General features: G+C 39.5%; 1 protein-coding gene across 2 annotated transcripts in view; it reads left to right on the top strand.

Moving 5' to 3' along the window:
* Positions 1-1,973: 1,973 nt before the first annotated feature.
* PRDM1 (PR/SET domain 1) overlaps positions 1,974-22,904 on the top strand; it is an 85,776-nt gene continuing 64,845 nt past the window's right edge. The window contains exons 1-3 of one of the 2 annotated variants that reach the window (XM_083433492.1): positions 1,974-2,642; positions 3,316-3,427; positions 4,036-4,075. The gene's annotated coding sequence lies outside the window, so the exon portion shown is untranslated. Of the gene's footprint in view, positions 2,643-3,315; positions 3,428-4,011; positions 4,076-22,904 lie in introns of both variants that reach the window. The other variant, XM_083433490.1, reaches the window with a different exon arrangement.

Below are 22,904 nucleotides of genomic sequence, written 5' to 3'. Positions count from 1 at the left end.
TGCAGTCGCGTTAAAACCAGAAACGTGAGAGGTGCCATGCCTGACCATTGCTATTTTGACAGAAAGCTAAGGCTTATTGAAGCAACTCATACTCATGTAATTGTACCCGTTCTCATTGAACAAATGAACCTTGGCATCATTCAATTCATTCTTCAGCCAGAATCTTGCAGGGTGGCCTTAGGCCAGCCCTAGCTCCCTATCTGTAACATGAGGACCATGATAGTGGCCTTATGTACAGTTTGGCTTTCAGGACAAAGGCCTGTCTAAATTTGATGGCTGCCATCGAAAAGTCTTCAGAGACGATGCTATTCTTCAAAGTCTAGCCACAGAGAAGACCAAATGTACTTCAGATGTTGGCAGAGCAGACAGAAGGATCTTAAAATACAGGCAAGCACTTACTGGAAAATGCAGTCTTCCAGATAACTTGGGCTGAAGCCGTGTAGATCAAAATCGGCTCTTCGAGCTGTGCCCAGAAGTCACTATAATGTTGTGGGATCTATTCAATATAATAATATTGTTGGTTTTCCCAGCCACTCTCGGCGGCTTCCAACAAAATATTAAAATACAATCATATACTGGTTTTCATTTATGAAGTGCAAGTCATGTTGTTTGGAACTATGATGTTGACAGACATGGTGAAACCCTTTAAAATTGGGTCTTTTTCAAAAATAAAATGTGGTAATCTTTTGAAAAGTTAGCAGTTTGTAAAACAACTTAGATGGAGCAATGATTTCATTAGGTATATAAGGTAGCACCCTTACGTTCTGTGTGATTTTTTTTAAGCGTATCTCATGCAATCCAGCAAGGCACTTCAGCTTCTAAATTATGTTTATCACACCCTTAGGGCATATTGTTTGATAAATTACTCTCCAAAGGGAAAGGAAGCCTTATCCCTATCTAAAGTGTGCATGCACACAAAAGCTCATCCCAATAACAAACTTAGTTGGCGTCTAAGGTGCTACTGGAAGGAATTTTTTTTTGTTTTGTTATCCCTATCAAGTTAAAAGCATTATTTAAACTTCCCACTACTAATACATCCGTCCCCCCCAGCATTTACCATTACTGTCTACCAGGCACTAAGCCTGGGTTTTTAAATTTTCTTTTTCTGTCTGCATTTGGAATACAGAACATTCAGCCTCACATATTGACAGTGTAAAAATGCACACATGTAATCAGGCTGGCTGGCTCAAGGATCCTAAGTAGAAAATTCAGAGGCATTGTGGAATATATGTACTATCCTGCTTCACACAGGTGCACTTCTATAAGGTGGGAAGTCCCTGCAAAGTCTGAAACCTTTTCCAGAGCAGGCAGGGCTAGATACACCTTGGGGGGGGGGGGGAATACAGCGATATGGGAGAAGGCCTAAACTATTTCTGGCACACACCCCCAGACATGTTTGTCCGTCGACCAGGACATGGGGTTGGGGCACCTCGTGAGAAAAGCCGCTGCGTGCCCAGCGGGGGTTAAGTAGTTCCCCAAATACAAGGCGAGCGGGTCACAAATGTCTCAGGCCTGAATGAAGGCTCCGCTCCTCAACAGCGTTGGCAATCAGAGCTCACCTCGACGTACCACAGATAGCACTGAGGCTTATTATGTAAACGAAGACCTTCCCCACGCCCGTTTCTTTCCCAAGGAAAAAAAAAAACCTGCAGTGTCATTTCCCCAGCGAAGGAAACCAACCCACGCCCCCCTCCCCTCCCCCTTCCCCCTGTCTGAATTCCCTCAGGATCAAGCCTGACGAACCAAAGTGAAAGTGAATGAATCAAGTAGCTCCCCCCCCCGCGCTTCCCCTAAACAGGAAAGCGGGGGGGGGGGCAGTTGAAGAGAGTGGCACGTGACAGACGGGAAACTGCCCAATCAGAGGGGGTTTGGGGAAGGAATGTGGGGAGTGTTTTTAAACTAAAAGGCGAAGAAAAAAACCACCCAACAACAACAACACACACACCACACACTGTCAATGTTAAGCTGCCGGGGCGAATAGCTAGCTAGCTGGGCGCGTGGCTTGTGCTGCGCGAGCTCGCAGCTGCGCCTCTGCCCCTCTTTCCCACACCCCCCGCGCGCACCAAAAGGCGGCTTTGAAGTGCCCCGCTTGTGTGCGTCGCCTCGCTCTTCTCTTCGCCACGCACCCACCCAGCCACCCACGAGGCTGACGCTCGCAGGGGTCCTCTCACGCACGCGAGCACACGGGGGCGGCGGCGGGGGGGGGTCTTGTGTGTACGAGCGAGCGAGCGAGAGAACCCGCCTCGTCAACTCGGGAAGCAGAAGGCATGAGAGGGAGCCGCCGCTGAGAGGGAAGCTGCCCCTTCCTCTGAGGAGGACGCCTCATGTTCTCCACACAAGTCTGACTGGGGCTTCTTCCAGCCGAGATATAATAGAGCCTCTCTATAACCCTCAATAGCCCAGCAGGGAAGCGTAGGGGCAGCACGGTGCCCACCTCCTGCTCCTCCTCAGCTTCGCCCTTCCCGGCCCGCTCGCGCGCGCGCCCACCCTCCGCCTCTCTCCTCGCGCGCCCCGGTCCCTGTCTGGGAGAGCAGCGGCAGCCGGCGTCTTGGCGCGCATTGTGCGCGATGCTGCGTTTGCCTGCTAGGGAGATGGGGCCGGGGCTTCCTGCTCTTGGGACACAGCCTAGTGGGAAGAGTCGGGTAAGTCGCCCCGGTGGCTGCTCGTGTGGATGCATGATGATGCTGGCATTGCGGCGGGGGGGGGGGTGGAGGTTGTTCAGCGCGTCTGATCCTGAAGTTAATCGGGAATGGAGGAAAGGCATGGGGCTCTGGGTGGAAGATGCGTGTTTATTAGACTTCCTGTTCGCACGTGCCTGGGAATTCCGTCAGGTTCACTCCCGAGCAGACCGCGCTGCACAAGACCGCCTCGTCGGGCAAAGTTTCGAGTTTAACGGAGGGGCTGCAAGAATTGTGAACTTAAATACTTTCTGCGCACGTGTGCCTTTTACTTAATTTACCTGTGAATAAGAGACTTGCTTCCAATGGTGCACGCTTCAGATCACAGCCTTCCTTTTTATTTTCACGTTTTTGAATCATCAGGCTGGGGGGGGGTTGGTTTTTGGTTTTTAAACATCCCCCCCCCAAAGTATGTCTTCGCGTAAAATCAGCACTAAACCTGTCCAGGGTTATGGAAGTACCTCTTTCCTTCCCTCATCTTTGTCTTTTCTGATTTTTTGGTTTCTAAGGAACCTCTCTCCAACCTGAGGGAAGGTGTGTTTGTGTAACCAGACACTGAGACTTGCTGTCTGATAGAGAATTAACTCAGACCCCACCAAAGCTTACTTTGAATTCAATAGAGGTGTTTGTTTTTCAGGTTTAAAGCTCCAGACCGAAGGGGGGGAGGCGCCCAAAGAATTCACCTGAAGAAGAAACCACCGGGAAGATCTTTAATTCCTTTCTTGAAATCCTACCGCATTTTGGAGCAGGTGGGATGTTTTCTACTGGAGGTGGGGAGCAGGGAAGGATTCCTTTTGTTAAAAGGAAAAAGGAAGATTGATTCAAATGTATTTCACATATCAGATCTGTTAGTTTAGGGCAGTCAACCTCTCTAGGATTAACGTGAGATTTTTGAGGAACCGCTGTTGCTCAACCCGTAAATAAAAGTGGAGATGGTGACACTTTCGTCTGGCTTCTGGTAAAAAGAGAACAAAAACATTTAATTCCTTCAAGGCACCATCCATTGGTGCAGGAGGGTGGAGCATGTGGGAGAGACAAGGAGTTTAACTATTAACCTTTATTGGGAATTTATAAATGAATTTGAGACTTCTCTGGCTTTCCCCATTTTTGTTTGCTCTCCTTGCAAGATTATGGCAGATAAAATTAGTGGCCGTGCTATTTAGGAAATGGAAGACTTTACTGTTGACCAGTAAAAATAATATGTCAACAGGAAACATCCTGTTTGTGTTGTTCAAACAGTAGGGAATTAACTGGTTTGAAATGTGAAGTGGGGGCGGGGGGGGGCGGATTGCAAAAGAAAGTGCTGAGTGAAAATTATATTTTGTTCTATTAGGATTCTGTTTGCTTTTCCCCTTAGATCATTTGCTTGAAAGCACTAAAAAGAAGATTTGGAAAAGGTAAGACATGTTTTAACCAAAGATTAAAAATCAAGGCCATGTCATGCGGCTACTTACTATCACTGTTAACTTTCTGTGTTTGTTTAGCTGATCTCCTGAACAAGAAGGTGCATTTCATAAGAACAAATTAGCTACAATGTATTTAGCAAAGATGTCATTTCCTTTATTTATACACATTTTAACACAGTCTATGAGTGCTACCCTTTTCCATTTTTTAAAGGAAGTACATAACTGACAAATGGAATGAAAAGGAACACATATTGATTATTGGTATCTTAATTAAAGTGTCCATCTTGACACCTAGGAGTTGAAGTGAAATAAACTTTTCGTTGTGGTGGAAACTTACATGCTCACTGTCTTCAGCATCAGAACTACTGAAAGCTCTAGAGCTGTTCATCAGGGACCAATAAATCATACTTAATATATTTTAATACGAGAGTACTTAACATAGTTGTTTCTAATGGATTATTCAATGGCTGCAGGCTTAGTTAAACTGCTATTGTCTGTCAGTGCATAGGACTGCAGCCAAAAATAAAGTGTCTAGAAAGGTTCTTGAGTAGCTCCTTTGTGTCCTAGTGTGGCAAATCATAACAAATTACATTGTTTATTGTCAGGATATACTGTAAAGATTATCTGTTACATTTTGTTCAGCTGCAGCTAAGTTTCATTCATTTAATTTTGCCTTTACATGGCTGTAGCTGCCAACAAGTGGACTCATTTATTGAGCTGAATCACATGGATAATATTATCTATCAAGTCTTTATCATGCAGTAGTTGACTTTAATAAGCTGAGGCTGCAGTCCTGTCACACTTCCTTGAAAGTTAGTTCCATTAAGCATAGTGGGACATCCTTTAGAATATATATGTGCAAGATTGGGCTGTATGTGACCTACAATCCTATGTGTGCTTACTCATAAGTAAGTCTTAAGAGTTCAATGGGGATTACCGATTTATGAGTAGGTTGCAATCCTATGTACAATTGAGACATTAGCTCAGTTCTAAACTGCCTGCTCAAGAGAATTCAGCTGTAGTTGAGAAGGAAAAAAAAATTAGTCTTGATGCTGTAGCAGAAGATTGCAAAATTATTTGACAAATATGATCTACGTGTGATTCCTGAAAAGTAATTTATACTGATGTCGATTTGATTCCCTATATTTCTATGCCAATTTTCATTAAAAGAAATACAATTTTCAACACTTTCCTATTTTTAAAATTATTGTTCGTACTTTTAGATATATTTGCTTTTGGAAACATTTCCCCGCCCAAAAAAACACTATCCTTAGTAGACTAATACAGGGCAAACAATTGAATATTTATTAATTTGACAACTTAGTGAATGGTGCAGAATATATAATGGTATAAATCTTATTTAACCGGAATGAATAGCAAAATTCCACTGTTTCAGGATTTCAGAAATTAAGCATTATTTAGGAAGATGCATTGGCTGTGTTAATACAGTAATGCATGCTACAGAAATGTTATCTAATAGATTATATAAGTTTCTAAGTCACACTTTGACTGAAAAAAATGTAATGAATTACCGATACCTGCTCAGTTTCATTGAATACATAGCTCAGTTCCCTGCAAGAAGAACATTAAAAAGGTTGTTTTTTTCCTAAATTCATCTGAGTAAACACAATCAATTTTAATAGTTGTAAATCTTTCAATATTGCTCTAGAGTGTGCAAATGTGCATTAACTTGAATAGATTACTAGCAAGTTGCAATGAGCCAATATGGGCTAAATGTCCCATTATTAATCTTTGATGTGACTAGGAAGTAATTTTATTACCACCCAGCTCAATATGATGTGGTCAATCAAACGTAACAATATTTAGTCTAACACGCAAGAGTGAAAACTTATCAAAGATCTGCTTGTAATAGAGTACAAATAAATGAAGATGTATAGCTGCTTAACAGGTTTACAGTAGATTTTTACAGTAGGCCTGGGAGTAAAAATGATTTTTTTGTTTTGCTCTTGTTGTTTCTTTTTTTTTTTTAACAAACTCATATACAGTGTCTGATGTAATTGGCACTGAAATGCAACCATGTAATTACCAAGGCAAACAACAACAAAAATCCATACAGGGAAATGTAATTGGTATCGTATAGCAGAAGTATTAATTTCAGTCCCTGGTGCTACAGATTAAGAGGTGCAATCCATCTAATTTGGACAAGGCTCAAGCATAAGCCCCTTTGAAATGAACAGAGTTTGTGGTCGGTAGACTGCTCTCTAAGTGATTCCATCTGATATGAATATAAATATCTGATAACTGTGAGTGTAAGCATTGTAAATCAACATAATTTATTTTCTTGGCACTGGAAGGTTTAAATAGCATGTCGATTATTTTCCATCGTTTTCGCTACTTAAAAAGAAAAGAAAAGCAACCTGTGGTAAATCGCTGTCACTGAGTATTGGTTTTAGAAGTTGAGCAGCGCTTACTGCTGTGTATCTCTTTTTCCCCGCAGTCTGCCCACCCACCTTCTTTCCTTTTTCTGCTAGTAATCATCTCAGTTTCTTTAAAATTGGTGCCTTTTCCTTCTTGGTTTGAATGCTAAACAAATGTTTGCTTCTCCAATTATTCTGTGTTTGGGTTGTCTTTTCAGTCCACAAGGCATGTGCCTAAGCATGAAACAAGATAGGTACTGCAGTAGTACTGATCCTTTGCCACAAGCCCTAATAATATTTAAACAGAAGTACAATATACTTCCAGATGAGCTTACTAGATTAGCATTGCTCTTAGGAAAGCATTCCTATAAAGGGTTAAAATTATGCTACACTTTATTTTTCAGTTGCAGTGTAGAGATTACAGTACATAGCAGACTTTTTTGGTCTCATCACAAACTGCTTTTGATGCCCCCTTTTGAATTTCAAAAGCAAGTTGGTACCAAACAAAATCAAAATCAAGACATGGGAAATGCAGAGGTAACATCCATAAGTGTACATGATTCCATGTGGCTGATGTAAAACGTTCTTAATTGTGGTGCCAGCCCATTGGTTCCCAAACAGTTTATCCCATTATCACTTGAAAATTGCTGAGACTCTTGGCAGACCACATAATGATTTTTCTGCCTGTTGCAGCAATTGCAATGTGCTGTGCAAAATGCTGTATGATTTTTAATAGTAGTATTATTGCTTTTCATTCCTGATATTGAATTCAAATAGCAACACAATAAAATGCCATCTAAGAAGCATAAGAAGTAATACAATTTTAAATCCATAGGAATATTTAATGCCAACATTCCACATGAAAGCATCTCATAAACCACAGCTTGAGAACTCCCATTCTAGCCTCCTTGCATGGTGTGTTCTGCTGCTAGTCATCCCTGGAGGGAAGCCTGGCTGATGCTTAGCCACTACATGCCAAGCAACCTTCAAAACCTGTTTTGAATGGTGGTCCTATGTCCATAGCGTCCATCTTCTCCTTTGGGTTATAGCTTGGTTATAATTAGTAAGAATCACAATTTAGCAACTGATAGCAAATTTTTCAATAATCGTCTACTATGGAAAGTTGGAAAGGATTAGATACTATGAAAATGAAAAGCATACTTGGTAGCTAGTGTTTACTTGACGGGACAAGAACTGCTGGGATAATATTTACATTAACCACAGTAGAAATTTCGATTCATAAGTGAATTGTTTTTTTGATTGGCAAGGCGCATTGTAGAAATCTTGCACTTAATCCTTGGTTAGTATCAATTTTCCTAGTTTCATTGGTAGCGATGTATGTAGAAAAAGACTAATATCAGAGTAAGTTAGCCCTGTATTTGCTCTAGGATTAAACTGTTTTCCTTTAATGTATTTGCCAATACATTAAAGTTTTGCTATGATCTTTCAATCTGTATTCCAGAAGCATACAAGCATAAAAGGAGGATTTCCATCTCCCCTCCTCATTCACCTTACCTATGCAGTCGTTGGTTGACTTTTGTTTTTGGCTAAGGCATATGTTGCATTAATCATATCTTCTATAATCCCCCTAAAAGCCGTTCAAAGTTTGTGCCCTCCTTAAAGTCAGACATTTTTAATCACACCTGAATAGTAGCTTCTATATATTTAGAAGCGCTCCAGCCCTGTCTAGTTTACCAGATGTAGGTGTGTTATAAGTGGCTTCCTGATAATACTGTGTTTGTGATTAAAGGTTCCTAAACACTCATGTTGGCAACCCTTTTATTATCAGCTTGTTTGATGTAATGGAGTTTAGGAACTGCCCAGTACATAAGCCTGTCTCTGCAAAAATTTGTCTGTATTAGTTCAGGAAAACATCCTTTTTGAATTGTCACAGTCACTATGGGTTAAAATAAATCAAGACTTCCAATTTGTAAACCTTCTGTGCTAGGAAAAGTATAGGTCAATAGGAAACAAATGGAGGCATTATTTATTTCTGTTAGGTTTTGAGCATTTATGAAAAGAATTGTGAAAACCAGTCTTAGCCGTTTAGGAATATCTTGTGTTATCTAATTAATGTACTTTGATCAATTTATTTGAACAATGTTAATTAGGAGAAAATGCAAAAGAGAAAGGGTTTTGAAGGGTAAGTGTCTTGTGAGAAGGATATTTTATATATATATTTATAATCTGAAAGCAGGTATCACTATCAACCTTCCTTTTTTCTATTTATCTGCTTTCCTAACAGAAATTTTTCAGTAAAACTGTAAAAAGGAAAAAAAATACAGTGTATAATATTACTGCTATTGCAGTGCCTTTGTCTGAAAAATACCAAGTGGGCAATTTCATGCATTCTTTAAATAAATTATCAGTTTTTGCTCTTCTCATGATGATCATTTTGTTCTCTTACCTCTTTTATAGCTGCACCAAATACTGTCTGCAGTCTTATATATTATTATAACAATCTTCCATTTAGTTTAACATTTTGAAATTTTGGAAAATATGTGCAAGAGGATTTCCCAATATTTGTGGAGTTGCTCTTTTTATAAGGAGGGGGAGAAGAAACCACAAACAACTTCTTTCTGTCACTGATTTTTCAACAAACAATTGAATTCTCCTAACCAAAAACAATAGACTTATAACAACCTATGTCCTGTTGCAATGAATGATACATGGCAAGAGTCTGTTTTTTCTTGATGTGGTAGATTGTTTTAATGATAAATAACAATATAGACTCCAAGATTAATTTTGGCTATTATCAGTCTGTGGTCCAAAAATATTCTATTTCAGGATAGCCTACCTGTGCGTTCCTTGTCTTGGAAATAATAAATTTTAATAGTACTAATTCAGACTTCAAAGTCTAGTCCAATGGAATAATTAGATATTTCATATCAGATTGGTGTTGTGCTGTTTGTTTGCTTGTATATTCCTTGCATTCCTTTATTGCTTCTTGATGTATGTACCTGAAAACAGAATATAACTTTTCTGTGCAAATAAATATTTGCTTATTTCATACATGTTAACACTGATGATGTTTCAAAAAGATACTACACTGGATGGAATCCACTTTCTGCCCATTCAATGAAGGTCTTCCAAAGCAACAAAGTGTCTTCTAGTAGAATAGGACGGGGGTGATTTTTGCCTCCTCCTTCCCAGCCTCCCCAAAATCAGCTTGAGAGAATTGTTGGGGAGCCTTCAGGACACGAATGAAGGTGGCATGAAGGAATGCCTAGGGAAGAAGGAATTGGCAGTCAGTTGCTTCCCCTCCTCTGTTGGATTAAAAGTGCATTCATGACTCCAAGGGCATAAGCTGGAATCCACCCATTTTAAGCATAGTGACTGTCAGAAGGCCTGACAGAAACAAAATAATGCAAAAAGGATATCAGCCTAACAGATTTCCCTTAACTGTATGATTTAATATCCTCACAATGGGAGTTTAGATTTCTGGATCCCGTTATATTATAAGGTGTTTGAAAACATGGTTTAGTTTCACTTGCTACCTGCCTAGTTGTGGCTGGTGAAGGTGGAGAGATAAAGCCCAGTTGCTTCCGAAAACTCAGCATTGTGGGACCATTTCCTAAATATTATGTTCACTTCATAAATCCAAGACCTTTTAAAAAAACCTGAACCATACTCATCTTGAATTTTTATTTAGCCTAGCAAACTGCAGTAATGTTCTGGTAAAGTAATGAATGAGTACTGTAGTTTCACAATTTTGTTGCATTTCTAAAAACCTATTCAGTGTTCAATATCTTTTTCTCTCTCTTTTCAAACATCTCTGACTAAACAAGACCATATGAGTTTAAGATAAGTGGCATGGATTAGTATGTTTTACCTATCAATATGCCTTTTGACAAAAACATGTTTACAGAAGATGTAAACTAAATTTGACAGATAATATAAACCATTTGCAATGCTGCTTGCTTTGATAAAGCAAAAGTCTTGAGCTGTGTTCACACATCGTGTTATATCACTTTGGGATGTTTCATGGGAAGTGATTCATAAACAAACAAACAAACAAATGTTAAACAAGTCAAAAAATAGATGCACAACCTGTACACTGCTCGTTCACACCAAGCCATAGTTAAATGTGACTTGCGAACTAGGCCTCCTAACTAATAGAGTAATTAAAATGCCTGTTTTTATTCATAAAGATTTATAAATGGTTTACTTTTAATAAAATGTCTCTATATAAAAAGGTGTCAGTGTAGTTTACTGATTGTTTTGCTCCTATAAGCAAACAAGATACATTTAAAGGAAATAAAATTTCTATAAAACAGTTTCATAACTGTGCATTTATAAAAATGGTAAAGTATCACACATTTATATTGTTTATAGGAATAAAAATATTAAAAGGCATAAAAATCATAATTAAGACAAACACAAAATAAAATAACAATATACCACTGTCTGAAGGAGTCTCTGAATGAGGAATATGGACCCTTTTTTTAAAAAAAAAGGTGCAAACGACAGCAATGTTGCATAAGTGTTGCAAAAAGATACACCAGAACTTTTCCATTTTCCACTCAACCAGTCCCATAGGAAGTTGGATGGAGGACGGGTTAAGAAAGGGATGCATGTTATTATTAATTTTAATTTACAGAAAGAAACACCACAGTGTTTCACACAATAATAAAATGGAACAAATTAAATATTTATTTACATGTAGTATGTGCTTTTCATTTTAAAATATAGATAGTGCCTTAGATGTGCTTATTAAAGTGGTTAGCGCAACAAACAGCTTATTTGTCAGACTGAGCTGCATCGCTTTAATTTTGGTCAGCCTTCTGCAATGAAATCCAGCTTAAAAGTGACAATGTGCACAAGATGTTCTTAAGTTGGCCAGGATCCAAAGAACCAACAACTTTTGCATGCTCACGCATGGTTTCGGCTTGTGTTTTCTGAGCAGCACAACTTGCCCTGCCCACCCCACAAATCCCACATACGCAGCGCAAAACACTTTTGGAACTGAGGGGATTTTCAAAAAACAGTTGGTGATATAGGTGTATGGGTAGCTTATTCTGTGCCAACCTGGAGCCAAAGAAAAAATCCATAATAATATGTGTTGTCTTTAAGGTGCCACAGCTCTCTTTGTTGTCTTTGCTTTTCCCAGGGGAGGGGTGGAAGACAATAATACAACAGGACATGCTCAAGTGCTTGAGTGTGCCTAAAGTATCTTTCTGGATTCCAGCCAACTCCCCCACCCCCTTGACAGCAGTGAGAAACTGATTTGGGAACTTGCAATGAATCTCAATCTGTTTTTCTAGGGAAAACGTGTTATCTAAAATCTGTCTTAACTAAAATACTACGACAGCTCCCTGTGTGTCTCCTGGCATGCCTATCAAAATTAGCTTTATAAATCATCTTTTTATATAGGTTGTGCTTTATAAAGTCACTTAAAGTTGGTGGATAAGATTTGCCAATGATTCTCCGATGTTAAATCCAGGTAGTAGCTTTCTGTCCCCTTTTTGTCATTCAAAGCTGAAGGAGACAATAGGTGGTGTTTGGAATTAGAAGCTGCTGGTCTAACCTAAGTGTTTCTTCAAACGCCTTAAGGCATTGTGGATTTATGCAGATTCCTTTTTTTATATAAAAAACATGAAATCACAAAAAATAGTAGGAGGCTGTTGTTCGATTAAAAAAAATTAAATTACCAAAAAAATAAAATAAATACATCTCACCTAAGATAGTAAGAAATGGGGGTGACTGTTTCTCCACTGATATTTCTACTTTTTAATTTTCTGTTTAGGCCATTTATCTCTATTGTATTTATAATAAGAGTATAAAGTACTATCCTATTCGTAAGCCTTCAAAAGGAAAAGGGGGGGGGGGGAGCCTGACCTTTGTGGTAGGGAAAAGTCATATATATTTTTCTTTCCATGTTTTTATTTAAAATATCCATTGCCTAAAACAGAAGACTTATTGCATGAGTCTTGGAAAATATGCTATGTGCTTCTTCTTCTTTTTTAACAGTTTGCTTTTTATGGTGGTCCAAGGAAATGGAAATTTACTGAGCAATTTTTTTCCAGGGGAGGTAGTTTCCAAAAATATTTTCAGTTAAAGGAAAAGGAGATCCTAGTTATATAACTATTTTTGGTAGTTTGCATATATTGTACAACATCCTACACCAAAAGAAATGTTGAATCAGATTACTGCACATTCAAAGTAAGAAGCGAATGTATTCTTTGTGGGGAGCCTGTGGTGCTCCAGATGTTCCTAGGACTGTCACCACCTCTGACTGATTGCCGTGCTGACTGGGGCGGATAGGAAGTTCAACAGCTTCTTGAGGGTGACAGGGTACCTTAAGGCAGATATGGCATTATAGAACCCTGCTCCCCACCCCTTCCTGTAATGGGTTTTAAATGGGCATGCATGCAAACTTTGCACCAGGGCATTACAAGAAAAAGGAGGCATGTGTGCACCTCCCATATCTTCCTCCAGTCTACTCTTTCTCCTTGGTCAACAAACAAGTATATTGTGAGTAGAGGAATGGATGCAGAAAGTGGACTCCCAGTCCCACTAACCTCCCTTCTGTATGCTGCGGTGCTCACTCACATGAACATATTGAAGCAAGCGGAAGGAGCAAGCGGAAATAATTTGTGTTATGTATGAAAATCTTTCTATTTATCAGCACTGTCCTAGCACTGATAATATATGTGTAGCATTAAAAAGGTAAAGGATGCCTGGATGGTTAGGTTCAGTCCAAGGTGATTATAGGGTGCAGCATTCATCTCACTTCAGGCTGAGAGAGCCAGCATTTGTCCACAGACAGCTTTCTGGGTCATGTGGCCTGCATGACTAAACCGTTTCTGGTGCAACAGAGCACCATGACAGAAACCAGAGCGCATGGAAAGCCCTTTAACTTCCCGCCACAGCAGTACCTATTTATCTACTTGCAGTGGCGTGCTTTTGAACTGCTAGGTTGGCAGAAGCTGGAATAGAGCAACGGGAACTCGCCCCATTGCGTGGATTTGAACAGCCAACCTTCTGATCGACAAACCCAAGAGGCTCAGTGGTTTTGACCACAGTGCCACCCGTGTCCCGGTATACTGTACCGTGTAGAAGTACCAGTGGGACCTGCTACAAAATGTTTTGAAATTAGTCCACACTTGGCTATGCACTTTGTCTATGCATTTCACATGTGAATATTGAGTTTGCTGTTGATGTACAAGACATCAGGCTATGTACAGCTTTTCTATGAATTTGAGGTAGTAATGTAGAGCATCCTTCTCCCTTTTTCTTTTTTGGTCCTGCCACAGAGTCTAGTCATACAAGTTTTGGCACATTTTTATATTGCTTCAAGTGAACACTAGAAAAATCAAAACAAGGCCTGGGAATTGGGACTAGCATTGCTGCACTAAGGTGTGAGGACATTTTTGGTATAGAATCATAGAATTGTAGAGTTGTTCTAAAATAATGTGTGTTCAGGTAGACCTTTTAAAAGAAAACCTGTATGAAGTGAAACATGTTACAGTACGCTGTTTGAATTCCATGGGACTGAGAGGAGAGGAGTTCCAGTTAAGATGCATGGAAGAATCTTCCCCCACAAGTTTCAATATGTTTGCATAGTTACCAAGCTACTCATTGTTCATTTGTAGTTCATTGGTCCACTGATAGCAGTAAAACAGAAATGAGTTCACGTAATTCTTGCAACAATGCTGTAAGTCAGTATTGTTACTGAGGCTGAGAGATAGTGCCTTTCCTTTGATTGGAACTAGGATTTTCCTGAATGATAGCTCAGTTGCTGAAACGATACTCTACACTCTGTGTTATTAGTCAGGCAGTATGTTTTTATACAATAAGGTATACGTTGAGTTAAATCCTACCAAGTCATGCTAGCAAGTCTATTGATTTCGATAGGTCTTTGTTTATGGCTTTGCTGAATTCAACCATATGATTATTTGCTGCCATAGAAAGAGAGAAGGGAATGTTTTTGCTGCAGTTATAACTATTTTAGGAATGCACACCTGTGAATCTATAATGCAGAAGTAGTATTTCGTGTATTTTTATTCTCAGTAATTATAGTCAAAGCCTGGAAAGTGTTGCTGATGTGGAGGGGGTGGAGAAGGAGAATGGGGCTACGTAGCTTATCCACCCTGACCTTTCAACTTTTCTCATTGTTAGCAAGCTTTCACTAAAAGATGCTCATAACCAGAAACCAGTTGTGCAAGGATTTCCACCCCCCTCCTCTTCAAAGTTCTATTATCTAGCGTGGGTTTAATCAATTCAGGATGGAGTAGACTGACGCACGATAAGAAAAAAAGAAAGGAGAAGCTGGAAATTAGTATTTCATAATCAAATCTTTAACTGGCTAATCTTTCAATCAAAACTAATGACATTGAAAAGGTTGATGAGTTTAACTAACTTATATTGTTAAGAGAATTTTTTCTTTTATAAAAGTAGACCTAAAACAAAACCACCAGCAAGACCACCCCACAAAAACCCAAACAGAAACAGATGATTGCTTTCCAGTTTTCTTACAGCTTGCAATAAAGCATATTGTGAATCAGTAAGGCTTTTAGCACTCCATGCAAAGCCTTAATTAATCACAATGCTCAGCTTATGTATATGGCTATGTTTAATATACGGGGTGGGGAGAGAGAATGCAATGGAACACAAGCAAAACTGAATTCAGAACTATCATAAACATCATTGTAGTATTTTTAAAAAATTAATCACAGAGGGTATTTGTCCTTTTTAAACAGCGTCTACTTTTTCATAGCAATATAAGTTCACCTACCCACCCAACTCTAACACACATTTTGCAATGGCTTTAAGGCCACTTTGAATCAAGATTTTTTTATGGGATGTAAATGGGTGTGGTCCCACAGAAGTCACTGAGAGTGAATTGTCCCCTGATGCCAGCAATAATTTTGTCCTCATTCAAATGCTTCATTTTTTCATAAATAGACATTGTACTTAGATCAACACTGAATGCATGGGGCCACATTAAGCACTTGTTTGCATTTGCTTTTTGGGGTGGAGAGATCAATTCCAGTCCAGGCTGGGAAAAATAATTATAATTAAAGACTAAGAGAAAATTATTCTCCAGTGACTCAAGGTATCAACTAATAGTTCTAATTAGACAATATTTTTGATAATGACAAACTATCTGCAGTATTTGACTATCAATAATATATTTCCTACTTGTCACGTACAAGAGCATTCAGCAACACTCTAATAATAATAATAATAATAATAATAATAATAATAGGACATGGTCCTTTAACAACTTTCTCTTTCCCCATGGATAGTTTATGTTGCAGACAGGAAATAAAAATTCTTGTTAGTGAGAAAAGGCAACTGTTGCTTTTCTTTTACTGAGAAATTATTCAGACTGACAGAATCAAGATTAGCAATCTGGTCTCACTTTTGTTCACCTACTTTCCATTGAGTGATGTCTTGACTTTCTCTTGTCATTACTTGTTTCAGTCAGAACCAGTCCTACCTTTAGGCATACTGATGCCTAATGGTAGGAGGAGCAGCACAATGTTGGAGGACAGAACTATGTGTGCCACATGGCCTACCCTGTGTCTCTTGCCCTGTTCTTCTTCCCACAAGTGTGGTAGAATATGCTGTCCTGTCAGCAGTACTTTATAAGATATTCAACTGCCAGCCTAGTCAGCTTCTGCACATGTCTTTGACTTCAGGCAGCAGCAAAATGTCTTCAGCTAGCTCTGGTCTCCATTGGGCAATTTCTCACACCTACTATGTACTACATGTGTAGTTGGTGGCCATGGGGCTCTTTATTTTAGTATGAACATTTAGAAGCAGACAATTAACTGCAAAATTGTGCTTGAGACATTATTGAGCATAGTTCAGTAGTCAACTGTGCTTTTATGCTCTTTCATTTGTTGTCTTTAAAACTGGTTTTATTTTAAACTGACAAAGTGACCTAGCCTGATACTTATTCAACCAACAACTCTAGTAAGCACTAGATTCACAACAGATAATATTTGGGCAGATCACCTTGCCTGTTTTCATTTTTATTGGAACTCTTTATTCCACAAGGTCCAGGGGTCCTTTACCTTTACCTTTACTGAGAAAAGCTTTAAAAAGCTTTGAGAGCTTCACCTGCAAGTCTCAAGAGGCCCTGATGCTTGTCTTATCTCCTTGTATTTATACTTCCATTTCCCTGGTGCATCACCTGTGCCTAATTCTGTGCACTTTGCTCCCTGGAGAGTCAACAGTTTTGCAGCATCAGACGCTACAAAACATTGAGTGTCTCACTCTGATTCCTCACACTTATTAGTATTGTCTGAAAATGAGCTTTCCCATTCACCACTAGACACATGTACAGTGGTACCTTGGGTTACATACGCTTCAGGTTACATACGCTTCAGGTTACAGACTCTGCTAATCCAGAAATATTACCTCAGGTTAAGAACTTTGCTTCAGGATGAAAACAGAAATCGTACTCTGGCGGTGGAGCGGCAGCAGGAGGCCCCATTAGCTAAAGTGGTGCTTCAGGTTAAGAACAGTTTCAGGTTAAGTACGGACCTACGGAACGAATTAAGTATTTAACCTGAGGTACCACTGTACTTTGTTTTGTGGAGGAGGAAATGCAAGAGTTTTAGGAAAGGGAGCACACTGGATCAGGCCCACCTAATCCAGCATCCATTTCTCAGAGGGACAATCAGATTCTGTGGGAAGCTCACAAGCAGGATATGAATGGAACAGTACTCTGCCCAACTTCAATTTCCAGCAGATGGCATTCAGAACATAAAGCATCATGACTAGTAGCCATTGATAGATTTAAAATTCACAGAGGATAAGGCTATCCAAGTTGGTAGCCATCACATTCTCATTGGGAATGTATTTCATAATTCAACTGTGCACTCATAAATGCAGGTTGACCATAGGAATTCGTTTTCAGTACTAGAACTGATCTGATCTTGTAATCTTTTCTCACAGAAATCCAATCTGAGTTAGCCTACTTTAAAATTTCAGCAGCTTGGTTTAGTTGGGAAAAGTCATTTTGTTGATGCTATCATTAAACAAATAATCCAGAGACCAGTTGATACAGATCCCTCTTCTCCCCACCCTTGGTCTAGGTAGGATATGTTGAGGTAAAGCATGTGGAATTCTCTCCTCCATATTGTCTACCACCTACATTCAATCATTCTTTAGTATACTGTTCGCACAAAGCTAAAGTCTGTCAGCTTTTCCTCAGCCCTCTACTGGTAAATTTCCTCTCCCCCACACTTTAAATACTTATGTGTGATTTTTCTCTCACAATGTAAATGCAGTAATCTTTTGGGAAAAGTAAGAAACAGTCTGTAATTTGCTATGAGTCAAAAAGGCTCTTTAACAATGAGTTATTAAAGACTGAGTGCTATCGTCTCTTTTTATCTTTGCAAATGAGATTATATATTTGATTGGAACAACTGGTCTTTAAAGTACTGGCTAGCTGTGTCTACTCATCCAAGCCTCTTTTGGTACAAAAAAAAGTTGGTTTAAATTCTATTAATTTAAAGTAATTCCCTCCAGTGGTTTTAAATGTCTAAGAATCATAGGTTTGTATACTCTCTTGATCTAGTGCGTGGAAAACATCTGAAGGCCTGAATTGGGAAAATGAGACTTTTTTACTTCCTCTCCATGAGTAAGGGTATGTCAGCCTTTGCCAACTGATGCACTCCAGATGTGTCAGACTACAACTCTCATCATCCTCACCACTATGGATGTCCTGGTTGGAGATGATGGGAGTTGTAGTCCAAAACAACTTGAGGGCACCAGGATGATGAAGGCTGGCAAATGTGTTGTTTGGAATGTCAAGTAATATTACAGTTGATAATGTAAAAACCAAAACCAGAATTTCTCAAGTTAAATGGATAGGAAAGCCCCAAAATGAAAATGAATATCTAGTATTAGAAACAATTTAATTAAAATCTTTCCATGTAATGTTTACATTTAATCCTTTTTCTGAAATGTTTATTGTTTCCAAAGAAGTCATTCATAATAAGTTTAAAGCTTCATAGTGAGGGTGACATTGTGTGCAGGAAATTGACATTTATGTCTCTGTATCTCTTGTTTAAATAACTGAAGAAGACTTTTGGCCACTTTTCAGCACACCACCTTATCAAAACTCCATTTCCATGATTGATGAATCTCGACTCTTGTTGGGAGAATGAAGTGTTCAATTACCTTGTGTTCATGTGTTAATGAAGCAGAAAGTGGCTTAAGGGGGTTTCTTTTCACTACAGACGCCTGTTTGGTTATGCACATGCTGCTTTCTTACGTTTTTTCTTCTATGTCTCTGTCTACACTCAAGCGGAGCCCTTAATGGCTAACAGTGGCAAATCTGTCTGCTTGACAACAAGCCTATCAGCCTTCTTCAGCTCAGCAGGAACAGCAGTGGCCTGTAATTAGTGGAGCCATCAAGCAAAGTGTTTGGTTTAAAGTGATTTCTTTCTCTTTCTTTTTTTAGCAGCAACTTTATATAAGAAAACCAACTATGTTCTTTCTCATTTCCATTAAACTATCATCAATGCCAAACCTGTTAATAAACCAAAAGAATAGTGTAGTTATGACACTGATACTTCTAAGGCCTCACACATAATAATACAAGTTACAAAGGCATGATATTCTTAGTATTTTTTGTTGCAGTTTATGAAGAACTCAGCTGATCAGATTATCAAATACTCCTAATGTCAGGAAATAATAGTGGCTCTGAAGAATGGGCATCCTTCAATATGTGATAATGGCATTTGTGATGGCATTATCTTCTGCTGATAAACGTTCAGAGTATATGCAAACACTTGGTATCATATTTTTTATTTTTAAATTATTATTACATTTACACCCCACCTTTCCTCCAAGGAGCTCCTGGTGACATACATGGTTCTCCTCCACCCAATTTTATCTTCAACACAACCCTGAGAGATAGGTTATGCTGAGAGGCAGTAGCCGACCCAAGATCACCCAGTGAGCTACATGGCTCTCAGATTTCAGCATATTTTCTATACGTTACTGGGATATAAAATATGGAACACAGAAGATAACATATTGGGTATACTTGGGTATACAATTTATTGGTAGAAATGTTGCTCTCAGTGGAAAATAAATTAGATTCTTTTTCCTTATACACAGAAATTTAGATCTGTATGTTCCAACTGTTTGTTTGGTTGATTTGTGCTACAGTTTAAATATACATGCTAAAGAGTAAGTTTCATTGAACACAACTGAGAGTTACATCTCAGCAGAAGCAGCGTCTACCTATCAATCACCTGATGTCATAATGGCACCGGGTGAGATACCTGTCAGAGTTCAAAGCCTATTGCTGTAACTGCCTATCAGCTGATGTATGATTACAGCAACCGCCTTTGAAGGTGAGCTTCCAGCATCAATCAGCTGATTGGTTCAGAAACTTTAGCTGGTGCAGAATTCAGTGGCCAGGTTGCTTACTAGGGCAAAAGGTTTGAGCATGTAACATCAATCCTGGCCTGTCTGCACTGGCTGACAATTAGTTTCTTGTCCCAATTCAAAGTGCTGGCTTTGACCTATAAAGGCTTAAATGGCTCAGGACCACGACACCTCAAGGTCTGCCTCTCTACATATAAAATAACCCAGTGGTTATAATCTGAGGCCCCTCTTCATGTGCTGGACATAAGGTTCAGAGGATGGCAGCATAAGAACAGGCCATTTCTGCAGTGCCTCCCTCTTTGTGGAAGGCTCTCCCCAGGGAGGCTCACCTGGTGCCTTTGTTACATATATTTAGGCACCAGGTGAAAACATTCCTCTTCTCTCAGGTCTTTGGCTAATTAAACAACCTATGGCCTTTTACACTTGGGGAGGATATTGTTTTTGGTTTTTTACTATGGTATGCATTTTTGTGTTTTTATATTGTAAATGACTGTGATCCTTGGATGAAGGGCAGTATAGAAATTTAATAACAAGCAAGCAAACAAATAAATATTTCAGTGGGGTTTGCCCCATTAGCACAAAACAGTTCGCACTGAAGCACCTTGCTAAAATGTTGGGGGGCTCTGCTTTAGCAAGTGTTTCAGTGCAAACTGCTTTGCACAAATGGAGCAAGCCCTGTGAAAGTGCAATCTGCCAGTTGACAGTGGGCATTTGTCTTGAAAGAGGCATGCTCTTATTAGTCCAAAGCTGATTGCATTGATAATACTTGCTAAAATGGAACTTTTTTTTAATTTGCAGAGAATAAAGCTCTGTTTCTGCAAGCAGTGTCAATGCAGACTGCTTCAAAACAGAAGGGGGGAAGGGGACTCCCTAGTGCAGATGATCCCCCTGTCAGCTGCAAAAGAACAGTGAGCAACTCAGTCTAAGCTCCTGATTGTTCAGTTGAAGCTGTATCCATATCTGCCCCACTCTAACATCAGGTATGATGGCAGGTGTGCGGTAGTTGGGTGTGGTTTGGGGGAAATGTCCTCATGGGCTAAATTAGGACAACTGCCAGCCCTAATTAGGACCACTGGCAGAAGGTTTCCCACCTTTGCTGTAGAGCAGGATCTTACTGGATTGTTCATAAGCCTTTTGTGCTGGTCTTACCTGGTGAACTCGTGATTGCTGCCCTATGGAAAACAGTTCAGATATTCAGGATGTTAGTGTTGCTGTAAGTAGAGAGTATTGTGTCAACACAAAAATCAATAGTAGCAGCAAATATCACAGTCTTTTTAAACTCTGGCCTTGTTTAATACAAAAAAAGTTACCCCCCCCCCCAGCACTTCCCCAAGTTTGTTAACATTTTAAAAATGACTGTGTCAATGCTACTGCAGATAAGGTTCATAATTATTCTACGCATATGACAAGGAGTGGGGCTATGGCTGAGCCAATGTGGGTTATACAAGCCCTGCAAAGTAAACCTGTATTGTTATACAGTGGTCCCTTGGGTTTACATACGCTTCAGGTTACAGCCTCCGCTAACCCAGAAATAGTACCTCGGGTTAAGAACTTTGCTTCAGGATGAGAACAGAAATCGCATGGCGGCAGCAGGAGGCCCCATTAGCTAAAGTGGTACCTCAGGTTAAGAACAGTTTCAGGTTAAGAACGGACCTCCAGAACGAATTAAGTTCTCAACTGGAGGTACCACTGTACTCATTTTGCTAGTGGTAGTTGGGAGTTGGTGTAGTTTATGATAACCTCTAAATGAAATCCTCTGTTGCTAGCCTAGTGCTTGTTCGCTTTAGGGTTTCATTGAGAGTTTCAGTGGTGAGTAGAACAACATTCTCTGGATGCCTGATCTACGCACTGAGAAGCAACAGAGTAATAGACTTAGAATACAAGTTTTTTTTTTAGAGGCCAGGCCTTCCTGCCACTCAGTCACCAGATCTAGCAACCATCAGAACTGTTCTCTAAGCCCTACTTGCAAAGGAAAAACAGAGAGCTTACTCTAGTTATGTTTGCTTATTTATTTACTTCCCACTCCCTAGTAAAAATATTGCAGACACCCATGTTTACAGTGCCTGCTCATTACTAAGTTCCACTGAGTTCAATGCAATTTACTGTCAAGTAAGGGTGTATACTATTCTAGCCTTAATCAATCTTCCTCCGTTCGTTTTAGCAGCAATTGTGGGGAAAGGCCATGACTTCATTTCTTTGATTTTCAGGCAGCTGATACACTTGTGATTCTTTTGCTTTCTATAGAAAAAGCTTAAACAATAGCAAACAAAATAAGAGTGCTTTTGAGAATTGGCAAACGCTGCAGACAGAAGACTAGCAGAGTCTGTGGTGCTGTTGTTGTTTTTTTAAAAAAAAAAAATTTGCCTTGAGCGCCTAAGCAGTTGTTTTTCAAAATGTTGAAGAGAGCCTAAGATCAGAGCACTGTCTAATTTATTCTCTTTTATAAAGTAGTCATCACTAGATATCTATCTGATTTGGATATAGTATCTGAAAATTGTGAACCAACTCCCAACAGTTTCTAATAACTTTATTTAGAGTGAGCCATTATTTAAACATGTAAAATAGTTTTCCACATGGCATATATACTTTACCCAGTAACAGCAAGTTGGTTGTTGTTACATCCGACAGTGTTAAATTTCCCTTAAGATTCAACCTGTTTCTTTCACTGATCTCAGCTCCCTCAATCAGAATCGACATGAAGACAAGCAGTGATGGTTGGTGCTGTGTTTTGTCTCTTATCTCCTTTAAAGGACATGTGAGAAGTACTTCAGCTCCCTCAGCTTTTGAAGCAGACCCAACCTTGTTTGTTTTCAAATGAAGAGTTCATTTTGCCTCTTTCTGCTTCTCTGCCCACCCCCCCACCACCACCACTCGATGAGTGGAAGAAGTGCTTGTTACTTAGCTACTTCCAAAGCAAAACATTTGAAGTGAAAGATAAGATTTATTGTAACCCATGCTAATAACAACCACGCATGCCCTCAGTTTGTGTGTGTTTGTGTGCGTGTGTTCATGAGTTCATTCTGGAATTGACTGTAACTACTGTGACTTCAGTGACCTCACCTTCTGCCATCCCCTTCCCCCTC

The sequence above is a fragment of the Podarcis tiliguerta genome (assembly GCF_965153285.1).
Source record: "Podarcis tiliguerta genome assembly, chromosome: 3".
Classification (NCBI taxonomy): Eukaryota; Metazoa; Chordata; class Lepidosauria; order Squamata; family Lacertidae; genus Podarcis; species Podarcis tiliguerta.
The sequence above is the reverse complement of the archived record's forward strand: the minus strand, read 5'-3'. Positions and strand labels throughout refer to the sequence as shown.